This window comes from Poromitra crassiceps, assembly GCF_964638095.1.
Source record: "Poromitra crassiceps genome assembly, chromosome: 10".
NCBI classification, from domain to species: Eukaryota; Metazoa; Chordata; class Actinopteri; order Beryciformes; family Melamphaidae; genus Poromitra; species Poromitra crassiceps.
The window spans coordinates 55,410,175-55,434,293 of record NC_139631.1 but is presented as its reverse complement, the minus strand read 5'-3'; the positions used below and the strand labels follow the sequence as shown (position 1 = coordinate 55,434,293).

At 43.9% G+C, this 24,119-nt stretch overlaps 1 protein-coding gene across 1 annotated transcript in view; it reads left to right on the top strand.

The window, feature by feature from the left end:
• LOC310784527 (equilibrative nucleoside transporter 1-like) overlaps positions 1–24,119 on the top strand; it is a gene marked incomplete at both ends in the record, with an annotated part of 70,348 nt that overhangs the window by 4,830 nt on the left and 41,399 nt on the right. The window lies entirely within an intron of this gene.

The following is a 24,119-nucleotide window of genomic DNA, read 5'->3' as shown; positions in this document are numbered from 1 at the left end:
TTATTATACTTGGAAACCGTTTTATAAAAGCAATATAGCACTCGAGCAGCGTGTGTTGTGGCATATATCCCGCTGATAAGCTGTTATCCCACGAGGCCGCAGGCCGAGTGGGATAACAGCTTATCAGCGGGATATATTTGCCACAACACACTTGCTCTCATGCTATATTGCTTAAATATATATATATATATATATATATATATATGTATATATATATACACATATATACATTATATTGTCTATTCAGATTAGTGGGGCGGCATAGCTAACGTTCATTTTGTGATAAAAGCACCAAATTTTGCAGATATGTCCATAGCCCCCTGGTGGCCGTGGCAGACATTTTTCAAAATGGCCATCATCAAATTTGTCTACATTTCATATCCCATTGGACCCACATGCAATACAAGACATCATATAGATCCTAGTAAGCCTGAGAACCAAATAAAAATAGTCATTAAAAATGATATGGACTTTTACAAAGTAATTGGTCATTTCATTATATTATGTGTGCACATTGCATGAAGTAACCAACTACTTTGTAGAAGTCCATATAATTTTGAATGAGTATTTTTATTTGGTTATCAGGCTTGTTATTATGATCTATATTATGTCTGGTATTGCATGTGGGTCCAATGGGATAGGAAATATTGACAAATCGATGGTGGCCATTTTGAAAAATGTCTGCCACGACCACCAGGGGGCAAATTTGCGATGCCCCAATATCCAGTTTTGTTCAGAATATATATCTGAACACATCTGCAAAATTTGGTGCTTTTATCACAAAATAAACGATTGGTCTCATCTATTGAGCTATGCCGCCCCACTACATAGACATTTAGTAAAAATGCTTATATAAACAGGTTTACTTAGTCAAACAAACGATTCAACGGGGTTGAAACCCACTTTTGCAGTTGGGTCTGAGCCAAGAGGCTGATCTTTGGTTCTGCTTACATCATCAAGAACCCCTTTCTTTCAGAGTCATTCTAAGCCCCACCCCCCAGCTTGAGACTCTTCATTAGCATCTATTTAACCCATTGATACCTCATGCAGCATTTGCATGTATATCCCTCATTTGTGTGTGTATCCCTTTAAGACCGCGAACCGCGTCACACGGTCTTAAAGAGATACACACACAAATGCTGCACCAGGTATCAATGGGTTAATCCCAAGAAGAGGCAGGTATGCCAGAATTCCGGGGGCTTAGTTCCCCAGTGAGACCCAGGACCAGCTGGCAGCTCCTGGCTCTGATGGCCTTTATTGTGGGAGGAGGTGCTGCTTTTCAAATGTATGGAGAATTTGATGGCTCGTTTTTGTACCTGTCTCTCTCTCTGGATCGGTGTCTCTCTCTGGATCTGTCTCTCTCTCTGGATCTGTCTCTCTCTCTGGATCTGTCTCTCTCTCTGGATCGGTCTCGCTCTCTGGATCGGTCTCGCTCTCTCGATCTGGATCTGGATCTGGATCCTGGAGGTGTGTCTCTGGTCTGGTCATTCGGAGGTCTCTGGAACAACAAGCAACAGAATGGTTAACAGACAGGTTAAACCAGCGATTCCCAACCTGTAGGCCGGAGCCCTCTGGTGGTCCGCAGGGGTATTGTAAGTGGGCTGCCAAATCATTCCACTGAATATATTTTTTTTCATTAAAGTCGAGCTGAACCCAACAAATGACTTTTCTTTTCTTTTAGTTCAAATACCTGGGTATGCAGTGCACCTATTTAATGATGTATGCAAAAAGAAATCACAAAAATCTAATTTCTTTCATTTTTCACACTTTTTCACATCAAAAGTTCATTTTTCAAGATTTCATTGATAACAGTAATGTACAGTTTGCTGGCGTCACCTAGTACTATCAAATTTCTACCCCATTTCAACCAATCATATCACGACATGCAGCCGTCAATCAAATCTTCATTTCTGGATAATTTTCTCTTCCAAATGAAGTAGAAAATGGCGCCTAGTGCCTGTCATCTGGCAGAATTCCTATCCCATAAACTAACTACTAACTTGGCCAATTGTTAGAAACATGAATAAAAAACAAAAACTATGATCTCTAAGAATGCAAAGAAATGTAACTGGCTCGTTAAAACGTGCATTCCAGGAATATCGTATTTACAGAAATAGCGTAAAAGGCGCGCGCTTGAGAGCGTGGTAGTCAGGGGTCTCCCCTCGGAGATTTCAGGCGGGCGGGCAGCACCCATGCATCGGATTGTCCGCTCGCTCCGCACGAAACAAGTGGCTGCCTGGTACTCCGCGGATCCCACTCACGTAGCACGACAAAACGCTGAATCCCACTTGATTTGGGGGTGGAACACGCCATGATTGACCAATGCCAAAGCCAGTCGACAGAATTGTCAAATCAAATCATCGACACGTATATGGTGGTCCGCCTCTCAATTTGTTTTCAGTCGCCGACGCTCGTGCTATTGCATTCGCCTCCGGTTCACTTCGACTTTAAGCAAAAAAAACTTGCTGGTGGAAAGCTCCTTGAAAACTGTAAGACTGAATGCAACATGTTTCAGATGCTGTTTTAGTGAATGTGTGTTTTTATGGGGTCGGAGGTCGGCCACAAAAAGTTTTCAAGATTTTCAAGTGGGCCGTGAGTTGGGAAAGGTTGGGAAGCGCTGGGTTAACCCATTAAGACCTAAGGCTGAGTCTCAATATAGCGAATGTTTTTATGAGGAGAGAGTGTATGCGGCTGCATTGGGCTACCTGGAGAAAAGGCACTGCACCAGCGTGTTTTTTGGTTGGAAAGAGATTGCTTGGTTCTCGTCTGCCATTGTTTACCGTAGCCACCACTTACGTTAGCTCCCCAAACATAAATAGTTCTCCAGAGTCCCGTGAGCTGTGACACGAACGGTGGTCCCCGTCTATCTTCATTTGTTTACTTAACTGAGATGGGTGTGTAACGTAATGTTACATTACATTTAGGGCTGGGTTCAGATTTTCATTTTAATCCTCGATTATCGATTCATATGTCCAGAGATCGATTTAAAAAAAAAAAAAAAAATACTAAACAGGCTAAAATATTGTGCTGTGTGTGGTAGTTGAAACATAGTTTCAAGTTGACGTTTAATTATGTTTGTAGTTGAAACAAAAACATAAATACTGTAGGCTACATGAATGGAAATGTTTGATCATTATTAATATCTACTTTTAGAAATTATATAGGCTGAAATCAAATCACTGTGCATAATTGTGAAAGTGTCTTTATTGACAGATGAAAAGGCTGTTATTTACCCTTTGTCACCACGTGGTGAGTAAATATATGTGTAACTAAAACCATTAAAATTGACAACAGGTCTGCAACTTTTTTTCCCCATGTATCTACTTGGCTGGTTGGAAACCCCTGTGTTACATAACTGGACAGTCATGTAATTCAGGGTACAGCTCAAAAACCATGTTTTGGTATCACTAACCAAATCAATATTGAAAATTGATCGAATCGGAATCGAATCGAATCGAATCGAATCGAAATTAATCGATTCGCAACCTTGTGAATCGGAATCGAATCGATTCTTGAAATTTGAACCAATACCCAGCTCTAATTACATTACATTACATTAATAACGTAACGTAACGTAACGTTAGACAGACTGCAGTTCTATCTCTATAGAGAGATAACTATAAACTGAGATGGGTGTGTAACGTAACGTTAGACAGACTGCAGTTCTATCTCTATAGAGAGATAACTAGATGGGTTGTTTTTTTTGGTCCGCCCGCATATATGTGGAAACGAAGCGAGAGAGACATTCCAGCTCGAGGTTGTGTCAGTTTAAACTGATGGACTGTTGCGAGAGCAAAACACTCGGTGTAGCCAAGCCTCTGCGGTTATATAACCGTGACGTTTTAAACCGCGGTTAATAGTGAAACCGGTTAACCGCTGCATCCCTAATCAGCTGTTGACAAGCTCTTAACGAGCGGCTAACGTTACCTTATGAGATGAGAAGCAGGCTAGTCATCACGACTCGTCAGTCAGACTGGACGTCCTCAGTCAGAGATACACTCCAACTATGGTAATGTTAGACAGACTGTTATAAGATGTTACTAGAATAAATTGCAAAAGCTGTCTCGCTCTCCTTTCTGCCAACTCATTAAGCACTAATTAACTATTAGCCACATGTGCTAACGTTACATAACCATAACATCAGCTGTTTCCCATCACAGCTGAATATGACCAGGTGCACGGCACGCTGATCAGTCTTATCATTTCAGTAGGGTTAGGGTTAGAGTATGTCATTTGAAAAGAAAATACCATTTAGTGAACAGTTAACACCGTTTTGAGGGCAAAGTGTGCTTTTGCAAGAGAAGTGTAGGATTTTGCATTTTGTGTGTGAGTTTTGAGATTTGTGTTTCGGGTTTTGAGAAAGTGAGGTAGTCTATCAGGAAATGTGTTTAAGCAATTGTGAAAAACTGTAATCAATTAACACCCCCCCCCCACCCCACTCAACCACACTTGGCATGTTCCACTGCTCCCCGTCTACAAGTGAGGTTGGACCATGGGTTGGACCCATCTGCCTCCGTTTCGCCTCCTCAGTCCAGACCAGGAAACTGAGAACTGAGAAGAGGTGAGAAAACACACGTTTTGCACAATGTTTCCCAATAAAGTCATGAGCTAATAAAATGTCTCTGTGTTGTTATTTAAATAGTTGATGATAATGAGTTGATAGTTGATGATAATGTATGAATGCTACTCTTGAAGATGACAATTTTGACATTTTATCATTGTGTACGCTATTTGCATGGCGGTCAGGACTATCACTGGAACATGTCAAATCTGGCTTGATGAAGCACTAAGGGGGAGTAAAAGGATCAAAGGATTTGATTGACATACAGCCACTGGACAGCAGGCTTTGAAGTTTGCTATTTCAGCTATGAATTGCAGTACCTCTATAAATAGCAGAGCATGTGATGGCATTCTACCAGCGGCTCAAAGTGGTGGAAGCGGAGTCGTCTTACCAGGATGAAAACAGCCAGTATGACGATGACCGCGGTGGTGATAGTGGCCAGAGGGAGACGCACACACGGGCGCTTCACCACCTTGATTACTGCAGACACAGCTGGCAGCTCGACAGCTTCTCTGGAAACAGCCGCTGTGATCGGGAAGGGAGAGGAAAGATGAGGGATTGATTCAAACAGGTACGAGGAGCGGAGCGCGTGACGTTTATAGACCGAATCACCGCTCAATCAATCGTTGTGCTAACGACAGTCACTTCCAGTTAGACAACTGCCGATTGATTTGAATTGCTTGAATTGAAATCGGCAAAGCTGTTTATTGTTTATCTCCGTTGTCATTTTCAGCCGTAACTGTAACCTTTAAAGATATATACCATAGTTGAACAGGGTGGTCCGACCTATCCAAACCGACGTTATAAAGTGTTGTTATTAATGAGATATAAAAGCATCCCACGTGCATTTGAGCCTTAATAATTTGTTAATAGTTTGTTCATTGCCCCCCGTTTAGGCCGCTCCATTAAATTGTATGTATATGATGCATTAAACAAACTTGTGGTTCAGTCTATACAGTCATCCGTCTCGCACGAGTAGCCCAGCTTCCTCAGCACCACTGACGTCTCCTCGGCCACCTGGGAGGGAGGGGGGGGCAGACAGGAACACCTGGGAGGGAGGGGGGCAGACAGGAACACCTGGGAGGGAGGGAGGGGGGCAGACAGGAACACCTGGGAGGGAGGGAGGGGGGCAGACAGGAACACCTGGGAGGGAGGGGGGGGGGGGGCAGACAGGAACACCTGGGAGGGAGGGGGGGCAGACAGGAACACCTGGGAGGGAGGGGGGGGGGCAGACAGGAACACCTGGGAGGGAGGGGGGGGGGCAGACAGGAACACCTGGGAGGGAGGGGGGGGGGGGGCAGACAGGAACACCTGGGAGGGAGGGGGGGGCAGACAGGAACACCTGGGAGGGAGGGGGGGGCAGACAGGAACACCTGGGAGGGAGGGGGGGGCAGACAGGAACACCTGGGAGGGAGGGGGGGGCAGACAGGAACACCTGGGAGGGAGGGGGGGGGTTGACAGGAACACCTGGGAGGGAGGGGGGGGGCAGACAGGAACACCTGGGAGGGAGGGGGGGGGGGCAGACAGGAACACCTGGGAGGGAGGGGGGCAGACAGGAACACCTGGGAGGGAGGGGGGGGCAGACAGGAACACCTGGGAGGGAGGGGGGGGGCAGACAGGAACACCTGGGAGGGAGGGGGGGGGGCAGACAGGAACACCTGGGAGGGAGGGGGGGGGCAGACAGGAACACCTGGGAGGGAGGGGGGGGGGCAGACAGGAACACCTGGGAGGGAGGGGGGCAGACAGGAACACACATTGGCCCTCTACCGCAGCAGCTGCCACAACCCATACAGTCTTGTGGTGGTGAAATTGAGTGTGGTGTATGTGATGGAGTTAAGGTTAAGTTTATTGCATATGGACATCACAGAGCATTGGAGATGCAACATACATGTATGCACATGTAACACCTACTACGATAATTGAGAAACAATACTATCACTTATAGAAATAGAATGGACCAGAAGGTTCTGGGTTCGGCTACTGGAGCACAGTGAATGTTTAAATGAGACTCGGAGATCAAGAATTAAATGTGTAATATGCCGGCTTCTTTAGTATTGGAAGAATAAAGAATGAACAATGGTTGGTACCAAAAACAACAATAAGACAATGACAAAAATATCACAGCGTGTTGATATCAGAATAGTGATCACTTTTGAGTTGAATCTTTTTCCCAGTTATTCAATCTCGGGTGCACCCTTTAACCCGAATTATCAGTTTCAACCTCTAAATTCAGTTCAATTCAGATCAATCAAATCAATACATTTCAAAACTAATAAAATAAATACCAAAATGACCCCTCTTCTGCAGTGTATACTGCCACTCCACTAACTAATTCACAGTTCCAGGGAAGGGAAGAGGTAAGCCCGTACGATCCAGTCCAAAACGAAAAGAAAACGCATCGAGAGGTAAGTGTGAGTTCAAAGTCCAGGGGAAAGGGGTGTGTGTGTATCCGGGGGAGATGATTGTGAAAGGGGGAAATGTGAATGAGTAGCCTGAGTGTGGGGTGTTTGCAGCAATCGGCCTCCCACACCGCAGAGTGCAGCAGGACCTGTTCAGTGATCACGACACGGGATGGGGGGTATCCTGGGATAATGGTCCTCGCTCTAGATCCAGGTGGGAAGGCTCGCCATCAAGGTCACGAAGAGATCGATTTAAGCAGAACAAACAAAAAAACCTGACCTGTCAGGGTCAGAGAGGTATCATGAGTATCAATGTACTGTATCTACTGTCTGTTCTACAGCATCTACTCTCTGTTCTATAATACATGTAGTTTTCATCATGTAATTTGCATTACCATGAAGCGTAAAATAAAAGGAAACAATTATGCAATACTGTGTCTGGTTCACATTTGTTGTACATCACATCATATTGCATTTGTAATAAACATTACATCTCTAAACAAGTTATCTGTATAAGGTGCAGTAACAGTGTTTTACATAAAGTGCAAAATAAATTGAAATATATCATTGTAAAATAATTCACTCCTCTTTGTAACAAAATAGCTATACAAACAACCAATCATTCAACAAGTGCACACACTTTAAGGCAATAAAGTAGAAAATAAATGACAATCATTTTTGTAAAAGTGCATGTTCTCACCGATTCCGTGAGCAGGCTGGACGCAAAACAGTGTTTGGGGCGCCCAGTAAGGCCACAGGGTTTATACATATATATATTGTAACGTGTTTGGGTAATCCAAGTATTACCTGTAATGTATGTGCAACCTAAGTGTCTGGATTGTAGCTAGGAACTAATGTGTGTGGGGTGTTCCTAGGGGAAACGGGGTATATAGGACCAGCGGCCGCTGTGCCGCGGGGAGTCAAGATACGGAGTGAGCGAGACCGGTTGTTATGTGCAGAGCTAGCTGTGTGAAGCTAGCTGCTAGGAGCTAACGAAGCCTGTGAATAAAGACCCTGTACCAACTACAACTCTCCGCTCCTTGGTGTATCAGCGATACGCTACATTGGTGTCAGCAAGTGAAGCGGTAGCGCCTCTGTTTTCGGTCGAGAGGAGAGAGGGAGGAGGAACAGCGGAGAAAAGTTGGAGATCAAAGGCTCGAGCGACCTAGCTGTAGCGAGCTAGCTGTGTGAGCTAGCTGCTACGAGCGCCACGTGTGATGGAGCGTCTAGAAGAAAGCCTGTCGGTGAACGGGAGAGAAGAAGGGCTGACGACAGAGATCAGCTCGAGGCTGGCGGGCATGGAGGCCCGTGTGTTGAAAGAAGTCAGACGGCTGGTGGAAGGAACTCCTGCCTGGGCAGTGGAGGTATTGCGGACGCTACGAGAGGTCGCGCAGCACGGAGAGAAGCGGACGGAGGAGACACAAAATAGACTGTGTTGGAACTGTGGAGAACCGGGCCACGTGGCGAGGTGGTGCCGAGGCGAGCCCGGGATACGGACCGGGTATGTGGGACAACGATATGGACAGCAGGGAGCCTGCTGGGCATGCGGCGCGATGGGACATTTAGCCAGAGAATGTCAAGAAGCTGTCGGGGATTGGAGGACAGCGAGAGAGGAGAGACAGGTGAGGCTTTGTTGGGCTTGCCAGTCGCCTGGACATTTGGCTGGAGACTGCATTAAGAGTGTGAACGCTGGAGGAGACACACAGCCGGGGGAGCAGCCCGAGCAACAAGCAGTGGAGCCGCCTGAGCAACAAGCGGCGGAACAGCGGGGCAGTATAGAGCCGATTGTTCTGGGCAGGAAAGGGACTGTTGAGCCGGCCCAGGCTAGCTGCTCTGTATGCCAGCCAGTGGTGGGGGAGATCGCCATCAGCGACGAGACCATCAAGATAATGGGAATCGTTTTGAACAGCCAGAGGGAAGTGAGCGACATCACCTGCAATGCTGTTACAGTGGGGGGAGCGGCACTCGTGTCCCCGGGGGAGCGAGAGGGGTCAACGCTGGAGGAGCCGGCCCAGCCAGGCCGCTACACAACCCCCACGGCTGCGCTGCAGAAAGTCGAGGTGGAGATCGACGCCGATGGTGTCCGCCCTGCTGTCCTCAACACGCCGCCCCCGGAGGGAGCGGGACGGGAGGACGAGCGAGTGCAAGCGGTGGAGCCGACAGACGAGGAGAGGCACATCACGCATGTCAACGGGGGTGAGTGGAGACGCAGACAGATGGAGGATGCGGATATCGGTCCGGTGTATGCGTGGGTGGCGGCCGGACGCCGGCCCCCTGTGGAAGAGATTCACACATGTTCCGGGGCCACAAGGGGACTGTGGAACATGTTTTCGGACCTGCATCTGGGTGGAGATGGGGTTTTAGAGAGAAAGGGACACGGGAAAAGCGGGACTCAGTGGGTTGTACCCGGTTGCCTGCGAGAATTGGCACTGAAGGGGGCGCACGATGGACCATACGGTGATCGGGGGCCCGAAGAGACACTCAGCCTCCTCCGTAGACATTTCTACTGGGGCAAACAAAAGGAGGACGTGCGGAGATACTGCAGTGCATGTGTGGACTGTGGGACACGGGGGGAAGACCGAGGAGAGTCACCCTGCGGAGGGCTAACCCCACTGGGGTTTGAGCAGGACTGATGTGCTTCAGATGGGACAGAAGCTTTAAAAAGAGGGGATGGAAATAGTGGTTGATGTGAAGATGAGTGTAAAGAGAAAAGAGGGAATGTAAATATTGGGGCTTGTGATAATTGAAATGTGGGTTGAATTTAAGGAATGGGAAAAGAAATGGAAATGGTGGTGGTGGAACGGAAATTGAAAGTGTGCTGAAAAATAAGAGGCAAATTGGGGGAATGCAAAATGTTGTGGGGTGGTGTGTTTTGGTACAGGGGGATATGTTGGGTTGTGGGTGTTAACGTGGGCGTTAACCTTATTGTTGGGTGAGGAGTATGTAACGTGTTTGGGTAATCCAAGTATTACCTGTAATGTATGTGCAACCTAAGTGTCTGGATTGTAGCTAGGAACTAATGTGTGTGGGGTGTTCCTAGGGGAAACGGGGTATATAGGACCAGCGGCCGCTGTGCCGCGGGGAGTCAAGATACGGAGTGAGCGAGACCGGTTGTTATGTGCAGAGCTAGCTGTGTGAAGCTAGCTGCTAGGAGCTAACGAAGCCTGTGAATAAAGACCCTGTACCAACTACAACTCTCCGCTCCTTGGTGTATCAGCGATACGCTACAATATATATAAGACCAACGGAATTTCAATGTGTTGTTACTGTGCAAACTGCAGCAGTTAAAACAGCATTTACTCTTAAATTAACTGAAATGAAATAAAATAGTTTGGGATTGAGTGAGTTACCTTGCGTTTAGAACGGGTTGTGACGGAATGTGCTGGAAACGTTCCGACGTGCTCAAAGCTATCTCACGCCGCTAATTCACATGGACAGCCAATGTACTGTAGCTTCCACAGCTAATTCACAAACAGCTAGCAGCTGAAGCTAACCGTGTTGAGCTGACTCACGTGTGGAAGCTGTAATTAGCTACTAATCTCATGAGTTTGCATAACATCTAAAAGATAACGTCTTTTCAGGAGAACTATTTCTGCTGTTTAAAATGTATAACCGTCACTCGCAGCGTTCCACACGAACGTGGCTCTCGTCTCTCTACATGGCTCTGATCCTCTGATCAGATGCAAAAAGAAGTCAGGAAGTAAACACACTCCTTCTTCTTCTTCTTCTTTAGTGTTTTATGGCGGTTGGCAGCCAACTTAAAGGTGCATTACCGCCACCAACTGGATGAAGTTTGATGTCTTCTTCATATTGGAATCTATTTACATTGTTCATCATATATCCACCCATAGTACTCCCATTCACGATATATATGTCCATTCTACGACTCAGTCGGCGGGAACTCATCCCTCAGCGCCTTCTCGATCTCCTCTCCAGAAATGTCCACTCCTTCTTCTTCTTCAGGAAGTAAACACACTCCTTCTTCTTCTTCTTCTTCTTTAGTGTTTTATGGCGGTTGGCAACCAACTTAAAGGTGCATTACCGCCACCAACTGGAGTGGATTGTGGAACAGGGGATTCAAAACGAAACAAAACAAACAAAACCAAAACAACTACTCTTAAATTCTTGTGTCTACCCCAATTTCTTTAAGAAACTTAATAACATGCATATAAATGCTACCTGCTGTTTTCCCTAATAAACCTGGCAACGAAAAATCTTGATGTTTTGCCATTTTCAATGCCTGAAACATAGAATTCCTTTCTGTATCGTATTTCCTACAGTGTAAAAGGATGTGTTCAACAGTTTCTGGTTCGCTACAGTGTATACATTTCCCATCAGGGTGCTTGCCTATTTTATGTAATGTATGATTGAGAGCTGTATGACCTATTCTTAAACGGGTGATAATGCTTTCTTCCCTTCGTTTCCAACCCACCCTCCTTCCAGCCCCAACCTGCCTTTGTATGTTATATAGATGTCTACCAGTTTCTTGACCATCCCAGTACTCCTGCCATACTGACTGCACGTATGATTTAATGAATGTCTTGACTTCAGCTTTACTTAATGGAATGTTTATATCTACCTGTTTGATTCTTAGTGCTTGTTTGGCAGTAAACACACTCGTTCTACCAATCATGGAGTAGGTAGGTGGGACCAGCCTTAACAGTCAGCAGTTTATCATGTGAACATTTCTGAAGCCAGCCCTCTGATGCAGGGATTGAACCAACAACCTTCTGCACCACATCCATGTTTACCTGGGTGAGCTACAGCCCACTTCCTCTGGCACAGAGTTGGGCAATATGGATGGAAAATCACATCTCTGTATTTTAGACCATATGGTCTTAGATGTTGAATATGGTGATATGAGACTAGATATGGTCTTAGATGTTAGATATGGTAATATGAGACGATATTATCTAGTCTCATATCACCATAGCATACAGCTAGATGTTTATTATGTAACTAAATGGTTTTAAATCCAAATGTTAACGTGTTACATTCTGATGCCATGAGAAAACACTTGTATTCACCCCCCCCCCCCCCCATTCTGAATTGTATTATTTAGATTAGAATGTTAGTCACAATAGACCAGGGGTTTTCAAAGTGAGAGGCTCCAAACAGCTTCAGGGGAGGCTCAGAATGGAAGTGAAAGAAATATAGTAGTTATTACACTAGTTATCAAAAGGAGATCACATAAAGTAGAATAACCTACATGGGTGTGATTTGGATAAACAGATAGTTCAGAGATACAGTGGTTTTGGGGAATTTGACTGTTTCCCACACTTTGTCAGAGAGCCATAAACAAATAAATGCCTTCAGGCAGACCTTTTCCAAGTATTTGGTCTCAAGACTGTCAAAAGTAAGAGGATATCTTTGCTCAATTGTTGAGTTGCAATGGAATCAAATAATCATGAGGTGGTGTATGTGTGTGTGTGTGTGTGTGTGTGGGGGGGGGGGGGGGGTCCAAGCTTTGTCTGAGGGGAGGCCCACAGACTTTGAAATCCCCTGCAATGAACAAGTCTGGAAACAAATATTTGTCCATACTCTTCATTTTTCCATACTTTTCCAGACCTGGAAAATACTCTCAAGTCTCAGTTGTTTTCTCTCTGTTATACCTTAGTACCATTTTCCACCCAGGGATCATTCATTTAATCTCATACCAAAATCTTCATGGAAATGCATTCTCGTATTGAATCTATACTGGAATTCACAGCTCTCATACAATAAACCATTTTAAACTTCCATTTGAATTTTATTTATGAAACCCCACATTTCCCAAACAAAAAATAAAAATACAACTGCTTGCATCTAGATACACCACCAGGGGTGGGCAACTATTTTTCATGGGGGGCCACATGAGAAACCCAGATTGTTGCCGGGGGCCGAACAAATATTGTCATGCCTTGAAATTAACTTTTTTGACCACCTGCCAATATGGCTGCTAGATTTTAAAGTTACCAGCCAATTAGAATTTCCACTAGCCAAAATGTTTTTCTTGAAATAAACCAGAATATGAGTGGGTCAATTTAAGCATAAGTATCAGTAAATGGCCCCTGATTCTCAAAGCCTGTGTTGAGGGTCACACGAACAAAAATCCACTCTTGAAGCTAAATAAATCCAAAACCAATGAGTTAATTATTTAAATTTCTACTTCAATGTAGCATTTTAGTCATAAAGATTATTGAAAGATATTCCATATTCCAGACTGAAATGCTATAACAGAAGTGGAGTATTGGCCAGAATGACATGAACATTTGGACACCAGGGGCGTTTCTAGGTCCTGAAGACATTGGGGGCTTTAGCCAGGTACCCCGACGGGGAGGGTGGGAAAGGGGGGAGGGGGCTCCCCTCCCCCCCACTCCAAAAAATTTGTTTTTTCCAATCCGTAAATACCCATGTTGTGAGTCATTTGAGATGGATACAGAAGAACAAGATTAGTGGGTCTCGAGGTCCAGGGACCACCAGAGGTCCTTGATAGGGTTCTGGCGGGAGTCCACTTAGCAAATTTACATATTTTATTTTATTAAATATTATATCTCAATGGTACGAACCCCCCCAGTAACTCCTGTGAAGGTATTTTATTAAGGTACACGCTTCCTGTAAACCTAAATTCTGATGGTGCCGTTTTTGTATCATATGGTACTTTTATTTTGAAACTTAGAGCGGACGTAGTGATGTTATATCTACGCTACTTGACGTAAGGTGTGCTCACCGGCCGGTCGCAAAACACATGTCGCTCTTCAACCTACGGTTCTATCTAATCAAAAGCGCCTAGCTGGAATTGGGAACAACGTATTGTTTGTTGTAATGGTTTAATGAAGCAGTGATGTGTGGTTTTGTTTAATGTAACTGTGAAGTGAAGGCATTGTTATTGTGACAGTCATGCTAACGTTAGCTTCTATAGACATTGGAGTGGATGGCTGTGGCTTCATGCTGATGCTAGCGTTGTAGGTTGTATGGTTAATAATATTCTGTGTGAAGATATTTTCTGAGATAAATGGGCCTTGAGCATCAAGGCCCATTTATCTCAGAAAATATCTTCACAACTAAACAACTAAATAACATAAGATAATTTCATAGTTGTAGCTACTGTTATGCTGTGCATGTTGGCGCATGTCATTTGTTTGAATAATTTCATAGTGAGATGATGAGCTCGTGTGGAGAGGAGGTGGTGAGGAGTGAAGCAGAAACATTATGTAATGACACACTATGACAATAGTAACTGATAATTTGGTCCTGCATAGCCTACTGATATTTTCTGTTTTTTTTTTTTAGAAAACTGTTTAGAACTCTGACTTAATGATTTTGCTTTATTTATTTTATTTTGTTGTTTATTTGATTGTCTGTTCCAATTTTGTAAATGTTTAGTCTGATTTTTTTGTATAATGTACTGATTATTAATGCCAGACTTTGTTTATTGGGAAAAAAAAAAAAAAAAAATAGGAAAAAAACATCCGGGGCTAGGAAAAAAACATCCGGGGCTCTAGCCCCGGAAGCCAGGGTCTAGCGACGCCCCTGTTGGACACTTATTCAGCGGGTATCTTGCATGTTGCGTTCAGGTGCACTGTGTAAAAAAAAAAAAAAATGTTTTTTTTTTTTTTTTTGCAATTCCATCGCGGGCCACACAGGTGGCGCCGTAGTTTGCCCATGTATGCATTAGATCCTGTGTATTTAACACATACATTAGATCCTGTGTATTTAACAGGGATTGGATCCTGTGTATTTAACACATTGGCTCCTGTGTATTTAGCACAGGCATTATACCCTGTGTATTTAGAATAGAATAGAACTTTATTTGCCATTTCAACACATGGTTGATTGGAAATTGTCTTGGTGCAGAAGTGCTCACATAGAATCACATAGAATCACAGGAGACGATGCAGAGAGTTCCATACATAAAAAAACAAGGAAGTAATAAAAAGGATAATAACGACATTTAAAAAAACAATTCATGGAACCTGTTAAAAAAGCAGAGTGCCACAGTGCCACAGAAAGCTAAAATAATGCTCGATAAAGTGCTTAAAAAGTATTTAAAAAGTGCTAAACTATTTTTTTTTAAAGTGCTTTTTAGTGATAAAGTGCAAAAAAACCTAACTGGTGTTGACCCTTCTAGCACAAAGTGCCTGTGCTCTTGAGGTAGAGTTGAGGTGTCGGACAGCCTCAGGATATGTACTGTTTTTGAAGCGAGATGTCCTACACCTTATGCTCTGGAGCCTCCTACCAGAGGGGAGGGGCTTAAAGAGGGAGTAAGCGGGGTGCGAGGGGTCTCGCATCACCTTCTCCCCCTTACGCTTGATGCGTGTGGCGTATAGGGAGGCCACAGAAGGAAGGTCGCAGCCGATGATCTTTGACGCCGTGCATACTATTCTCTCTAGCCGAGCTTTGTCCTGCTCGCTTGTGTTGCCGTGCCACACAGACACTGAGAAAGTGAGGACACTCTCAGCACAGCTATTATACCCTGTATATTTAGCACAGGCCTTATACCCTTTGTATTTAGCACAGACATTAGCCCCCGTGTATTTAGCACAGGCATTAGACCCTGTAGCACAGGCATTATGCCCTGTATATTTAGCACAGGCATTATAGCACAGGCATTATATACCTGTATATTTAGCATAGGCATTATACCCTGTGTATTTAGCACAGACATTAGCCCCTGTGTATTTAGCATAGGCATTAGCCCCTGTGTATTTAGCACAGGCATTAGCCCCTGTGTATTTAGCACAGGCATTAGCCCCTGTGTATTTAGCACAGACATTATACCTTGTGTATTTAGCACAGGCATTATACCTTGTGTATTTAGCACAGGCATTAGAGCCTGTGTAATCCACTTGTAATGCAAGCCTGCAATTTACTGTGAAGCGGTTATCGTCATGTCATCCTGTCTGTGGGTCATTTCTAAATGAAATTTTTTTTCTTATCGATTTGTTTTTGTACTGTTATCTTACATTGAAGTAAACATCGAGTGGCACTAGTGTATAAGAGTCGTATTTACCCACAATGCCTCGCGTTGCTCACCCAGAAGTGATGTAGTTGCCCCAGTTCTATTAGCGGAACGAAAGGCGTATATAACAAAATGCCTCACCATTCCGTCCGTAACTTTTACACAGGAGGTGACGCGTAATGCTTCTGGCATACTCTTCGCGCACGCGCTGGAGGCGGGGCTCCACGGAGGGCGCGCGCACTCTGCGCAGGCCAAAACAGAACAAAGTGAGTGCTCCAGAAATGGCGGCGATCAGTGAAAGGCAGTCTGAATGAAATTGAATGTAACGTTCCCAATTCTATATATTAAATTCAAAAAAACGACCCTCAACATTTGCGAAGGCTAAGCCACACAACTAGTTCGTTATAATCGAACATTATGCTTTTGAAGGCGACTGTACGACGGTGAGGACTCAATCACAGCAGATATCCGCTGATAGCCTACCACGGAGATCTCACAGGCACAGGCAGCAAAACCCGACGCGCTGATAGAAAAATCTCCATGGACGCGCCGCGCTGCGCTCAGGCCTCGCCCCCCGACACGCCCCGTGCGATGACGTCATAATCGTCGCGCGCTCTATGCGCTTGGCTGGGCGCAAAGAGTATGCCAGAAGCTTAATAATCCCACAACGATCACGGCTTTCACAGGTTGTGTAAAAGGGGCTGTTTCTCCTCCCACTCTGTCAGCAGCAGATAAGACAGATAGACAGAGAGAGAGAGAAAGAGGGAGAGACAGACAGGGTGCATGCTGACAGACAACAGGCTGCTGAGAAAAGTGAGTTTATCTGTTTTTTGTTTGTTGTTCTTGTTTGTTGTTGTTTTCCCTTTGTGGGAGTCTGAGTCTGCCACAATTTTATTTATTTATATTGTTATGAAGCTTTCAATTACACGTCAATCTAAATTTTAGGTATGGCAGTTTTAGTTTTTATTTAACAATTTTTCCTTTAAATCTTTAGTTTCAGTTTATTCTTTCTCAAGTTTCAGCTTACTTTTTAAAGGCGTGATTACATCAGAATGTTCTTTGTGTAACTTTTTTTAAACAGGTTAAGCATTCTTCAATACAACAATAATTATAAATTACATTAATTTAAAGGTGGATTTCCATACATTTGTCAATCCATCATTCACTCGGAAGTAGTATGATATTGTATTGTATTACTATCATGTTATATTATATTATATTATATTATATTATATTATATTATATTAACCAGCACAGAAGCAAAAAGTCTAGAAAGACCTAAAACTAAACACATTTCATCTATATTGCGTGTATAAGAAGACAAATATTTAGTTCTTAAGCACTTCACAGTTTACAGTGGTTATTTTCCTCTCAGTTGTAGTTTTCTATAAAAAGTGTTTTCAGGATAACAGTAAAGAGGAGCAGCAGTTTGTGGCCTTTCACCTGGGACAGCAGCTGGGTCAAAGCTCAGCGCATGTTAATGAGATGTTAATGACGAGATGTTGGGACAGCTAAAGAAGGAGGTTTGAGTCAGAGAGCTTGGTTTACACCAAGCTGAGCCAAACTCATAACTGAACCTGATTGTTCAGTAATGGATTATTCAGGTTGATAAGAACCAATCTTGAGAAGGTGAATCACTGTGTTAATGTGTGTATCAATAAATGATCTATACATGATAGAGAGTGATCAGTGTTTAATGGTCTGACAGGGAGACAACCGTTTGGTTCAGATCCGTCAATACTCTTATCAGCTGTTAATCATTCATCACATACTTGGCCTGCCTCATAATATGAATACACTGCCAGAGATTTGCTCTTGGCTTTTTTCAGGATATTTCCAGTCAATATGACTTGTGTGAAGAAATCACCCGAAAACATTGACGAATATCTGGAAACTTTCTCCAAGTCAATTTTCCTTTAACCATGTAATTGAACCCAGTTTCATTCTGCTATGTCTGGTTCTCTTTCAAAAGCAGTTCAACTATCTCACAGTCAATAAAATTGATGGAATAAAAAAAAATATTGATGAGTCGAGAGAAAATACACACGTCAGCCATGTTTTGCAGTGTTGGCAATGGCATTATCCAACAATTCCAGATAACAACGGATATAAATAGTTAATCACTTTCTAATGACTTTCTAATGGCTCTTTAAACTGTTGATGAGAATGATACAGACATACTCGCATATCCCTCTTCTACGTGGAAGGAAAGAAGGGAAGCAGGAAGGAATGAAGGAAAGGAAACACAATATAAGGTACCTACTGTATATCCGACACAAGATGACATATGTGTCATATTTGACATGTCAAGTTTATTTTTGACATACGAGTCAATCCAAAATATATGTTTATATATGTGGGGAACATGTGATACTTGACAGATAAATTGACAGATATGTTAATTTCAATCATGAGAGACCAGTGGGTAAAATTTGACAAGCAAGCTTTATTCACAAATAGCATGGCAACTAATTAGGGTGTAATGACTCTGTGGTAAGATTACCCTCTTCTTGTGGTGAGAGAGGAGGGCATCTGCTCAGTCTAGGATAGAGAATCCCTCCCATAGGGAATGCTTTGGGAGTCAAGACGGTGGTGGACTGGGGAGGTGGGTGGGGTGAAATGAGAAGATGATCAGCCCAGGTACAGCCACCACTGAGGTGAGCGATCAGGGAGAGGATACTGATGTGCTGACCATGGCTATATATACTGCCACATCATAGGCTTAGCAGCGATGCCATAACAGACATATTGAAAGGAGCTGATTGGCTATTGAGGATGGGGTGATGAGTCACGAGACACACGTCATAACAGATGTGGGGGCACGGTGGCTCAGTGGTAGAGCTGTCGCCTCGCAGTCAGAAGGTCCTGAGTTCGATTCTCAACTGGGACACTGCGGGCGCTGTGGTTGTGTTCCCCCCATATCTTCAGTGCCTACTGCCCAGGTGGGGTATCTCGTTGTAAGGGCCTTTCTGTCTGTGTGGAGTTTGCATGTTCTCCCCGTGCTCCGCCAGGGGAGTTCCTCCGTATATAACCCCCCCCCCCCCCCCATTAAAAACATGCAGAAGATCAGATCGTCATCGTCATCCGACCAGTGACGACAACATCCGAAGTCGGTCCCCGGGCGCTGTACGAGAAAGCGACCACTGCTCCTGGCCTGCCCCCCGGAGGAAAGGACAAAGCCAGGATGGGTTAAATGCAGAGGACAAATTTCACCGGCCACCGTCAGCATGTGTGTGTTTGTGGCCCTCCGTGCATGTGTTGATGTGTAACCGTGTGACAATAAAGACGGGCTTGTCCGTCTGAAATCGTGTTTTTTTTTTATGTCACACTTGACTTATGTTGAGAACTGACTGCTATTGTGATATGAGGTAACGTGACTGGTCTCCATCTTGAAACTAGGTTGAGACCCCCATTTCAATCATGAGAGACCAGTGGGTAAAATTTGACAAGCAAGCTTTATTCACAAATAGCATGGCAACTAATTTTGGCGTAATGACTCTGTGATAAGATGACCCTCTTCTTGTGGTGAGAGAGGAGGGCAACTGCTTAGTCTAGGATAGAGAATCCCCCAAAAGGAAGGACTCACTTTTAGATACGACTCCGGGCTTCCGGGCTTTTAGTGACTTACGAAAACCACGGACCGGCTTGGCCTCAGCGATACAGCAGATGCTGGATTGAACAAGCACTTGTTCGGCAATGGGCTTACGTCGGCGCGCTCGGTCTCTTCAGCGACTTACGAAAACCACCACCCGGGGCCACAGCGCACAGCGGGCGCTGGATGGAACGCTTGTTCCACCGCCCGCTTTACCTTGGCGCACTGTATTCCGATTTGGCCTAATTACTGCACACCTAAAAACCACCGACCGGGCTACTTGGCCTCAGCAATAGAGCGGGCGCTGGATAGAACGCACACTTGAGCATTACTACTGCTGACGCTATAACTTTAGACTGGCTCCAACGACTTACGCGCATGCAGCACTGGAAGAGGAACGCTTGATCTACTACTGCTGGCGCTATAACTTTAGATGCTTGAGACGCCACCCGGCTTACTTCGGAGCATTACTACTGCTGGCACTATAACTTTACCCGCACCCCCCAAAACTTCAGCGACTTTAAGAAACCACCGACCGGGCTTGGCCCCAGCAATACAGCGGGCGCTGGATGGCCAACCAATCCAGTTTACTTCAGCACGCTGAATTCACGTCCTCGCAACGAGCGACTTATGGTGGCTTACTGCTGGCGCTATAATTTCGGGGAGAGCACGACCAACGAAATGCGATGAAAGGGTGCTACTGCACGGATTTGCATTTGCCATGCTGCTTAAGGAGGTTACATTTCTGGAGTGTCTGCTTGAAGAGTTGGATGAACCAGGATCTCCCCCAATTAAGAAAGGAGGGATCTTAACTTTGTGCAGATAAGGTAGCCTGCATGGATGTATGCCGTGTAGGCTGGCGAAGACCAGGGATGCTGAGGAACAGAGGGGCCAGCCCGAGGCCGATAATGTGGTGGCCTGCTATGGGCGTCCTGCTCCGGAAGCCCGCCAATGATGCATAATGCGGCGGCGCCTGCTCCGGGCGGCCTGCTCCGGAAGAAGACCCCAACGCCTGCTCCAGCCGTGGCCTGCTCCAGGCGTCCTGCTCCGGAAGCCTCTCAAAAGCATGATGGAAGATTTAAGCAAATGACAACTGAACAAAGGCATACAGGGTAATTGTAACATTCCCTGACAATAATAATGATACTATTAAAGTTTGATTTCCTTCTTTCCGTGGACTGCAATGCTTTTGATTCACGGTTTAAGAGGCAAACGCTATGATGTCCCGCATGAACGATATTGATCTTGATTTTCAACTCAAACAACGACTGAGTTTGATCTCCAGCTTAGCCAATGATGAGTTGATCGCCACATATACCACGACAGCTTTGCAATCAGCTCATCAGCATAATGAATTCGATTTTCCACATTTTCCACACGGTGACAAGATTTCAGCCTAGACAATGGCAATGGATTTGATTTCCAGTTTCGTCAACAACGAGACTAAGCATTCAGCTTAATCAGAGACGATGAATTGAATTTCCAGCCCCCTCAGCAATATTATGTTGCAAGGACCATAACTGAATAAATAGACAGAACCAAATGCAAAATGCACCATGTGACTCGGTCTGCCCTGACCTGGATGGCTGCTATCTTGAACTTAAATGCCTTTCCGCCCCTTCAAAGATTAATTATCTCAAATTATGTGCGCACACACACACACACACTCACACGTGCACACACACACAAACCCTCTTCTCTCTCTCTGGGAGTGTTAAAGCTGTCTCTCTTTCCCTCTCGCTCTCCGTGTTTTCTGTGTGTATCTCAGACTGCTGCTGCTCATCAGTGACGACAGAAGATGGCCATCAGCTCGCCCAGGGACAAGTGAGTCGAATATAAACTTGAAAATAAGAGCTAAATAATTAATGAATTACTTCGTGGGTTAATTAATGTTTAAATGGTGCTGCAGGTATTTAGATTTGACTGTTGTTATGTCACTGTGGTCTCTGTCTGGATCGTCAGTTGCAAGCGGTGGTAACGAGTTACAAGTAGCCTAATGCACAAAAGTTTATTTTATTTTATTTTTTAGAATGAGTACTTTTCATGTTCCTCTTTTGAAATGGCACTTCTTCTCTTTACTGCAGTCTATTTTTTTTTATTTTTTTTTAACTTAATTTTTATTTGGTTTACATCAACATTGTACATCATTGTATTCCTTCGATTACAGTTGTTTGCTTTTTCCTTTTCCTTTTCCAGCAGTGTGCTTATTGTACACATAATCTTTGTATATACACTCATAGCTTGTAATGACAATAATAATGAACACCAAACCTGAAAACAAACAAATAAAAAATAAAAAAATAAAAACCTCCACTCCAACATATACATATGTCCAGCAGCGCTTCATAGATAGGGAGAGCAAGAGAGAGAGAAGAGAGAAATGTACATCGGGGGAACTAGTGTGTATGTACGTATGTGATATCTATCAAAAATGTGTGAGAGAATGGAAATTAGACTAGGGGGGCGTACAGCATTGGGTAGTAAAACCTCATTGCATTAATAGAGTCATTACAGGCCCCCATCTTTTAACAAAAATTGGTTTCTGAAGCCTTAGTGTGTAAGTAATTTGCTCCATCTGGTAAATATCCCACACTTTTTGAATCCATATATTATATGGGAGGATCTGGTTTCAGCCATCTTATAGTAATACACTTTAAGGCTGTAGTTAGTAGTATATTTAAAATATATTTGTTGGCCCTCCCGCCTAGGCCTTCAGGTATTACCCCTAACAGTGCCACTGTGGGGTCTTGCGGTATATCTTGTTGGAAGACATCTTTTAAGGCGTCAAATACCTCTCCCCAGAATAAATTTAGCTTAGGACATAACCAAAATACATGTGTATGATTGGCCATATCGGCTCCACAATTTCGCCAGCATGAGCTGGAAAGTGAAGGACCCATTTTGGCTACAATTTCTGGTGTTCTAAATAATCTAGTGATTATTTTCCATTTAAATTCCCTCCATGTGTTTGAATGTGTAGCTAGGTGTGCCTCAGTGCACACCTCCTCCCATGTATCCAGTGACATTTCCTCATTTATTTCCACCTCCCATCTCCACTTTATCTGTAGGGAATTATGTTGGTTCATACAGTAGGTAAAAATATGTAATATAATTCACCTATAATTTTCTTATCCTCCTTCCCCATTTGAATCTCTATAAAGTACTGTTCTATGGGGGTAGGTTCCAGGATTTTCACCCATTCTCTGTGACATCAGGAAGGTTCTTATCTGCAAATATCTATAAAAATCTGTCCTGGGGAGATCATAGTCACTTCTCAACTGCTCAAATGTCTTGAACTCGTCATCCTTGAACAACTGATACAGATAAGTCAGACCACGATCTGTCCATTTTTTAAAGCCCGTATCCAAGTTGTTCGGTATAAAGGTCTTCATAAATCCAATGCTTGTTAGTAATGAGATTAACTTCGGAAGCCCAAAACATGATCGTATTTTCTTCCAGATTTTAAGTGTAGTCTTAGTCCAGACTGCCATGTCTTTAATAGGGAAATCTAGAAACGGTAGTCGTAGGTGCTCTGGGCACATACTTTCTTCAATATTGAGCCAGCACGTATATGTACTATTCTGAATCCACGCTATCAAGGGCTTAATTTGTGCCGCCCAATAATAATATTTTAAGTTTGGAAGTTTGAGTCCTCCATTTGGCTTAGATAGTTGTAGTGTTTTAAGTCTAATTCTAGGGCGCTTTTTTTGCCATATGAACTTCGAGATTATTCTGTCCAGATAGTCAAAAGTTGATTTTGGAATTAGGCAGCATCTGAAACAAACAAAGTAGTCTGGGCAAGACATTCATACGAATACTTTCAACCCGACCAAGTAGAGAAAGAGGAAGCATATCCCACCATTCCAAATCGCTATTAATATGCCAAATTATTTTATTATAGTTAGCCTCATGTAAATTCTGTAGAGATAGGGGTATATATATGCCATGGTATTTAATACCTTCTTTAGGCCACTTAAATCCACTCTGAAGTTTAACACTTTGTGGAATCCTGCCATTGACATCCATTGCAGTCTATTTTTGAGGGAGTGTTTTGGACGTGTACCACAGCCAACGTTACGTTCGAGTATGCACAGTATCGCTGTCGCCGCTAGTCGGCGCAAGGCTCCAAGTCGAGGCTGCGCAGAACCCTGTCAGTGCCTTTAGAGATTATCAATTTAAATTCAGAACAAAAAAATAAGTAACAAAAAAAAACACAAGTGACCCAATCGGGTCTGGGGTTAAAAAAATAAATAAGATAAAATCAGGCAACCCTATTTGAATTCCAGGCGACCCCACTTAGGGTTGCGACCCTAAGGTTGGGAACTACTGCTTTTTAACGTGGAGATCTTTTGTTGAATGGTTTGTGAAATGTCATGGAGAAAAAGGGTGGGATAAAACAATACCAAAACAATTAATAAACCAATTGATAAACAAATGATTGAATAATATTGAATAATTCAATGTCCCGACAAGTTTTAAGATTTTCCAAACAATAATTCAGTTTACTTCATCATTTTGCCAATTACAAGAAACTACTTAGTTTGTTCACAAGACAGTCATGACAACATTTTTTGCAACCAGGAGGAGAGACCGCGGCGGTGTCTCTCCTAAAAGCATCCTCTGGTC